General features: G+C 35.9%; 1 long non-coding RNA gene across 1 annotated transcript; it reads right to left on the minus strand.

Annotated features, from left to right (window-relative positions):
• Positions 1–1,080: 1,080 nt before the first annotated feature.
• LOC117063433 lies at positions 1,081–3,905 on the minus strand. The gene is made up of 3 exons (XR_004428924.1): positions 3,895–3,905; positions 2,010–2,012; positions 1,081–1,232 (listed from the first exon to the last, which is right to left on the minus strand). It is a non-coding gene; the product is annotated as an uncharacterized LOC117063433 (long non-coding RNA).
• Positions 3,906–8,511: the final 4,606 nt, after the last annotated feature.

Genomic DNA, 8,511 nt, shown 5'->3' on the forward strand with positions numbered 1-8,511 from the left:
ATTTCAAAGAAAGAAAGAAAAACAAAGAAAAAATTAAGAAACTCTACACTTTAACTTTATCCCCTGACATTTTGGTTTTTTGTTTCAATTTACGTATTTTTATACTGCCTATCTCTTAACAGATTGTGATAGCCATTATTGTTTTTGATAGATGTGTCTTTTAGTCTTCATACTTGAGTTATGAGTGGTTTGCATACTAAAATTACAGTGTTAGAGTAGTCTGAGTTTGTATGTGTACTGACTTTTACCCATGGATTTTTTAACTTCCAGTATTATCTGTATGTATGTTGAAGTTCTTTTCTCTCAGACTGAAGAATTCTTTTTAGCATATTTTGTCAGACAAGTTTGGTGATTATGAATTTTCTTAGCTCTTGTTTTTCTTGGAAAGGAAAGTTTTTATAATTATTATTATTCACAGAACAAAACAACTCAGAGACTGCCTGAATGAAAGCACATTAGAACATTTTTTGTAAGGTAATTTACTTACTAGGATTCAGAATTTCAAATATGCCTTTAGACAAATAAATCTATGTTAGTGTGTTCAAAGATCCATAAATTATGTCTATTTAATTTTGAAATGTTTTATATCTAATAATTATATATAAATTTATTTACACATAATTATACATAATTTTAAAAAGTAACAAATTATTAAATCATTTAGGTATTTTATTTCCAAGAGAAACATCTTGAAATTTAAGTGAATAAAATGAATTCTATGCTTCAATCTAAAATTATTAATTTCCTATTTATTCAAGGTACCATAATAGATACAATTAAGAATTATTTACTTTTTTTAATATGACTAATGCAAATAAAATGTTTCTTTATAGGTCTGTGGTTAAATGAGGTAGTACATGATATGACTTGTTGGGAAGATAGTTTTTGTGCACTGTGTTGGGGTTCTCTGGAGGGACAGAACTAATAGGATAGATGTATATATGAAGAGGAGTTTATTAAGAAATATTGACTCATACAATCACAAGATGAAGTCCCACAATAGACCATCTGCAAACTGAGGAGCCAGGAAGGCAGTCTGAGTCCAAAAATCTCAGTAGTAGGAAAGCCCATAGTTAGTGCAGCCTTCAGTCTGTGACCAAAGGTCCAAGAGTCCCTGGCAAACTACTGGTGTAGGTCCAAGAGTCCAAAAGCTGAAGAACTTGGAGTCTGATGTTTGAGGGCAGGAAGCATCCAGCACGGGAGAAAGATGAAGGTTCGAAGACCCAGCAAGTCTGCTCTTCTCCCTCCTACTTTATTCTAGTGGCACTGACAGCTGATTCGATGGTGCCCACCCAGTTTGAGGGTGGGTCTGCCTCTCTCAGTCCACTGACTCGAATGTTATTCTCCTTTGGCAACACCCTCGGAGACACACCCAGGAACAATACTTTGAATCCTTCAATCCAATTAAGTTGACACTCAGTCTTAACTATCACATGTGGTAAATGGTGATTAGTATAAGCTTCATGTTTTGAGCCTAGGTAGTATAAGCCTCATATTTTGAGCCTCGGTAGCTAGGAAGACTGTGGAGCCATTGATAAAATGGGTTTTCTATATAAAGGTAGAGTAGATTTTTATGATAGCATACAAAAATCCAGAAGTTTGTACTTGTTCTCTTATAAGAAATACACCAATTTTGTTAGTGAATTTTTTTTTTAGAATTAATCTTTTAATTTTAAATAAATAATATTCAAATATGTTTCTTAAATTGTGAAAAAGAGTGAAAAAAATTATAATTCTTTGTATAAATAATATAACCTCTAAGTTTTCTAGTGTTGGAAATTGCACTGGTCAGGTTTAGTGGGTAAGGTAGACTTTATTTAAGACTATTATGATATAAGAGATTGATATAAACTCTGTTGAAACAAAAAGGAGGAGGGTTTTTAAGCACAGGGGTGAGCTAATCTAGTGAGAGTACTAGAAGCTGTTAGGAGGGAAGATGGCTGATGTGATTAGGCCACCTGTGTTTGCTAGGTGATACATATAGCAATTAGTCTCCCACTCACCAGCACAGACTAGGAGAAGGGGCACTATCTTTCTTCATGATTACATTTCAAAAGGATACCTCCCAGGTCCTTGGGAAAGACATTCATGGGTTATAAAACTGGCAAGAGACTGGTGAAAGGTTTATATCTTCCCCCAAGGGCAGAAAAAAAAAATTTACAATTCCAAGTATTCTAAAGTGAATGCTCCAAAATAAAGGGAGGTCAAGAGACTATAGTCAGGAAGAAATGTTTATTCAAGCTGAGGGGAAAGTAGACTATCTCAGTTCTTTACAAAGCATACTGGTGTAACCTCATGTATGATTTGGAGGGCTAAGTAAAAAGATTAAGAAATAACTCAAAAGAGAATGTGTCTGACTTGAAAGATGGCCTATCTAAGTACTAGGCCTAACTAGTACTGGCAAAAAAGTAATTGCTCTCACAGAATTTAGGAAAAATTTCTTTGAACATTACATTAATGTGTAAGAATAAGCTAAGTTTCTTTCTTTTTTTTTTTTTTTTGAAATGGAGTCTCACTCTGTTGTCCACGCTAGAGTGCAGTGGCGCAGTCTCGGCTCACTGCAACCTCTGCCTCCCGGGTTCAAGTGATTCTCCTTCCTCAGCCTTCGAGTGGCTGGGACTACAGGCATGTACCACCACTCCCGGCCTAATTTTTTTGTATTTTTAGTAGAGACGGGGTTTCACCCTGTTAGCCAGGATGGTCTCAATCTCCTGACCTCGTGATCCACCTACTTCGGCCTCCCAAAGTGCTGGGATTACAAGCCTGAGTCACCGCGCCTGGCCAGGAATAAGCTTAAGTTTCTGTAAGAAACCAAGGTTCTTTTACAGTTAAAAAGTGGGAAAATAGTATAAAACATGTCAAAAGTCAGTTAGAAATTCAAATAGTGCATTGCATTATTAACGTAAATAGAATGGCATTCTTAAGCAGTTTGTAATGTTGCCTTTTAAAATTATTTCAAATTATTCAGTAATTGCATATCTTTCTCATTGTGAAAAAGATTTCAGAGACTGACAGTGATAAATGATCTTAAATTCAGTTGTTCCATAGATGATAATGTCCTATTCACAAATGAATAGCTTTATCTGCTAGTCATTTTTAAAAAGTCCTTTGTACAACTGAGCTGCTGTAATAGAAAGTCCCTGTACTGCTTACTGCAGTTATCATTGTGCAGTGTTTCTCCTGAATTCAAAGGATGGCAGAGGCCCATCACATTCTATTTATACTAGGCGCAAACTATAATCTTAAGGTAATGATCCAAGTTTCAAATTCAAAGTGGAAATCATCCTATTGTAAAAGATTCCATTTCTTTTTATCTTAAGTATGCTTTTTAGTCATTGATAAATAGTCATGAGATTAGTGTTGAAAAAGGAACAATACCTGAAGTTTAAGCCTGCTTATGATTCAATTTCTTTTATTTAATTTTATCTAACCCCTAATTTCTTTGATTTTAAAAATATGTTTGTCACTCAGTTCAATCAAAAATAAGAAATGATTTTATTGTATTAACTTTTTGTAGTTTCATGATTACTTTTCAGTCTTAAAGATTGAGGCTTTCAGAATTTTCTGAGCAAACCAGTAGAACCCATCTTTGCTGACTCTAATCCCTCTAATGCTATACTTATATCCACCTACAGAAATTAATTCAAGAATAGATAAAAATAAAATGTCATATAAATAAAAACTATGATGTTAGGTTTCTCCTACTTATTCTGGTTATAGAAATGTGTGTTACAGTTATATTTGTATTTAAGAATTTAAGTGACTTGCTAATTATTTTAAGTAAGAAAAACTGGAGAAGTGTCAAATTTCAGTGATCAAAATATTACTATAAAAATACATATTTTGGAGGAGCAGTCAAATGGAATAAAGTTCTTTCTTAAAAATAAAATGTACCTTCTCCCTTCCTTGTTACCCTGGTTACAGTCTTTATGTATGTTTTTTGATAGTGACTATAAATAAAACAAAATATTTTCCCAGATATGTTCAATTGGCAAGGATGTAAATATAATAGAACAAACATCTACACAGAAAAATGTCTGTTATGAAGCATATATTTGTTCTCTTAAATAAAGAAAAAAGTTCTTTTCCTATGAACACACAAAATTAAGTCTTTCATTGTTACATTTGTATGTGTTCAATTAAGTTCTTTTCTGAAATTGTGAGAATTTTGATTGGCTATCTTTTATAAATGCAGAAAAATTCAAACTCTAAAAATCTATTTCAACCAGTATATGAAGATAGATTATTTCACTAGACCTAAAATGTAAGGCTTTGCCTGTTTGCATAATTATGTAATAATTCCTTTATCAAATCCAAACAACTTCATATAATTTATTTATACTTATATTTAATAGGGTATTGCTTGCATCTGCATAGTCATCACAATGTTCATTTTAGCAGCACAAAAAAAAAATGCATGTAAGTTTCGTGGTAGACTAAACCAGTGGTTCTCAAACACTAGCGTGCATCAGAATCAATTGAAGGGCTTGTTAAAACATGTTGTTGGGCTCTCCTCTGAGAGTTTTTGGTTCAGTAAGTCTGACTTCTGAAAATGTGCCTTTACTTGATGTTAATGCTGCTGAATTGGGGACGACACTTTGGAAATCATTTTATTATTGTGCAAATGGAATGTTTTAAAATATTTGCTATGATGCATTATATTGCAATACACATTTTTATGAGTTTAATTGTTTTTATTGATTCATATCGTTATCTGCTCTATTCTGAGGTAGTTATTGTTTTCTTTTGTAGAGGACGGGAAGTATGAGGATTAGATTTGGAATCACTGCATTTCATGGTTAAAAAAAATGCAGATCTGATTATTTGAATCCAAATTGGTCTAGTTTCTCATCCTTTGAATTTTACTTAACCTTGATGTAATAAATAAATGTTAAGTTTCTGTTGATTTTAAGGTTCTTTTTACAGTTTAACAGTTTTTACAACTTAACATAGTGTCTCTTATGTGAACCAGAAATGTCTATAGTTTCTACCTGGAGTAGAATGTGGCACAGCATTTTTCTCTAGTATTATAGCTTTCTATTCCAGACTTCCTGATAAATGCATCCCCTAGCTGCACTAGGAAACTGACACTCATCCTTGGGCTGGAAGGCCAGTTTCTGGAGTGGCTGGAGTTCCTGACTCTGTCTTCACTGGCCATGCAGCCTCTTTTGACCATCCTTATAGGATGCCACTACTGAAGTAAGTTCAAATGGCACATCTTGTGTTCATTGCAGGTAGCAAGCAAAAGTGATATTTAGCACATACTGTTCTGCCAAAATGTGCTGAACCTGGCCAAGGAGGAGCTTCTTCTCACAGATTGACGTCAATAGTCATCAGAAGATAGCACAACAGCATATGGTGGATTAAAAAAAAACCTATAGAGGAGCTTTTGGTTAATGTCCCAGAACATTAGAAACAAGGCACTAACAGCTAGAGTATGGCAGTAAAGAAGATGAAGGATGAATGGAGGTGGACAGTGCTCCCTTTTGGGCACAGTTCTAGTGTATATACACTTGAATCTCTACTTTTCCAGGTTTGGTATACTTTTCTCTGTGATTGATTTATACATTTTGTGATATACAAGTTAGCTACATAGTTTCTCTATCATTCTGCAAATTAGGTCTTCTTTATTATTTTTGATATTTAAGAAACATTCAACTGAAAGCAAATTGAATTTTTAACATTAGAAGTCAAAATTAAAAAGATATAGTTTTCATAATATAACTTTAAACATTGCTAATATTGTAATGATGGTGAAAAGTGTTTTATTTACTGATGTAAACATTTCCAGTCAATTGTTATATTCAGCAATTTGGAAAGAGCATCATAAAAAATCTTGATCTGGAATTTTGTCTGCCATTTTCAAATTTAATGCCTAAGATCAGTATACTTGATTAAGCTACTATAATAAATTACAATAACTCAAGTCATTCACAAAATATTGTAAAATTATTTATATTTTATAATTATATATTTGCTATTTGAATTTTTATTTTAATATAATATTTGCTACCTTCCCTTACATTTTGTATTTTTATCTTGAATACATTTTATATAAAATATTTATTCACCAAGGCCCATATAAATGTCTCCCCAATTTTATCCAGAATGATGAACACGTATCTTCTAATCTTCCAGGCATTAGAAACGAAAAGAATTTGTATTAGTCATGGTTCCCTAGAGGGACAGAACTAATAGGATATATATATCATATATATGTGAGTTATATATATGAGATATTTATGAGATATATATGATACATATATGAGATATATATGAGATATATGTGAGATATATATGAGATACATATATGAGATATATTTGAGATATATATATGAGATACATATATATACACACACACATATATAAAGGGGAGTTTATTAAATATTAACTCCCCTTTATATGTGTGTGTGTGCGTGTGTGTGTGTATGTGTGTGTGTGTGTGTGTGTATATATATCTCATTGATATTTTTCCTGATGCAGTGACCCAAACCTTCATTTCTGAGGGGTGTGGACCATTTGTAGTTCTGCCTGGATTGGGCTGTTGTGGTTTCCCATTGACCTTAATCACAGGGCATGGTAATACTAAGAGATGCCTTAATGGATCTTCTGTATTCCATGAATACTTTTCCTTACCTCTGTTATGGAGTAGTAGACTGATTTCATCTTGATAGTCTGGTTCAATCATACCGGCCAACACTGTAACTCCCGTCTTAGCCTGCTGACTTTAAGATAGGAGGAGCCCAAACTGTCCAGGTGGCAATCTTAACGTCCAGTTTAATGAAATCATTGTTGTATCTTCTGGTGACAGTGTTCCTCCCTCTGGAGCTAAGACCTACAGTCCAGCAGAACATAATGTTGCAGGAACAGGAAGCGAAAATTTTGCTAGTGGATCACTAGGGGTGATGGTGAGTGGTGATACTTCCACTTTCACCTCTTGATTCCCGGACATTTGAATCCTGGCTGTGGTAGAAACAGTATCATATATTGCATGCTGATTCAGAGTATACAAGGCCTTCTGGAGAACTCTGCCCCAGCCCTGCAAAGTATTGTCACCAATTTGTCATTGTAATTGTGACTTCAAAAGGCCATTTCACCATTCTATCAATCCAGCTGCTTCAGGATGATGTGGAACATGGTAAGATCAGTAAATTCCATGAGTATAAGCCCACTGCTGCACTTCTTTAGCCATAAAGTGAGTGCCTTGGCCAGACATAATGCTGTGGGGAATAACGTGACAGTATATAAGGCATTCCGTGAGTCCATGGATGGTAGTCTTGGCAGAGGTACTGCATGCAGGATAGGCAAGCCCAATCCAGATGAGTGTCGACTCCAGCGAAGACAAACTTCAGCCCTTTCTATGATAGAAGAGGTCCAATATAATGAACCTGCCACCAGTTAGTAGGCTGATCGCCCTGAGGAATGATGGCATATCGAGGACTCTGCTGCAAGCAAAGTGGGCACTTAGCAGTTGCCATAGGCAGGTAAACCTTGGTGAGTGAAAGTTCATGTTGCCGAGGGCATACAAAACCTCCGTCCCTGCCACCATGGCCACTTTGTTCATGGGCCCATTGGGTGATGACAGGGGTGCCTGGGGAAAGAGACTGAGTAGTGTCCAGAGAACGGGTCATCCTGTCCAATTCATTATTTAAATCTTCCTTTCCTGAGGTCACTCATTGGTGAGCACTCACATGGGATACAAATATCTTCACAGTTTTTGACCACTCAGAGAGGTCCATCCACATGCCTATCCCCCAAATTTCTTTGTCACCAATCTTCTAATCATGTTTCTTCCAAGTCCCTGACCATCCATCCAAACCGTTGGCTACAGCCCATGAATTAGTATATAATTGCATATCTGGCCATTTCCTCTTCCATGCAAAGTGCACAACCAAGTTCACTGCTTGAAGTTTTGCCCACTGGGAAGATTTCCCTTCACCGCTGTCCTTCAGGGATGTCCTAGAAAGTGGCTGTAGTGCTGCAGCTGTCTGTTTTTAGGTGGTGCCTGCATATGGTGCAGAACCATCTGTGAACCAGGCCCTAGTCTTCTCTTCCTCTGTTGACTGATCATAGGGAACTCCCCATAAGATCACTGGTGCAGGCTCAGGGAGAGAAGGCAGGGTGGCAAAAGTGGAGACCATGCGCATTTGAGCTACTTCCTCGTGTAACTCACTTGTGCCTTCAGGACATGCTTGAGCTCGATCACATATATATACCACTTCCACTTGATGATGGAATGCTGCTGAGCATGCCCCACTTTATGGCTAGATGGGTCAGAAAGCACCCAGTTAATGATAGGTCGATGACCCATAGTCAAATGTTCAGTTTCTACTAAAGCCCAGTAACAGGCCAAGAGTTGTGTCTCAAAAGGAGAGTAGTTATCTGCAGAAGATGACAGGTCCTTGCTTCAAAATCCTAGAGACCTCTACTGTGATTCACCTATGGGGGCCTACCAAAGGCTCCAAACATCATCCCTATCTGCCACTGACACTTAAAGCATCATTGGATCTG

This window comes from Trachypithecus francoisi, unplaced genomic scaffold (assembly GCF_009764315.1).
Source record: "Trachypithecus francoisi isolate TF-2019V2 unplaced genomic scaffold, Tfra_2.0 Lachesis_group18, whole genome shotgun sequence".
Lineage (NCBI taxonomy): Eukaryota > Metazoa > Chordata > Mammalia > Primates > Cercopithecidae > Trachypithecus > Trachypithecus francoisi.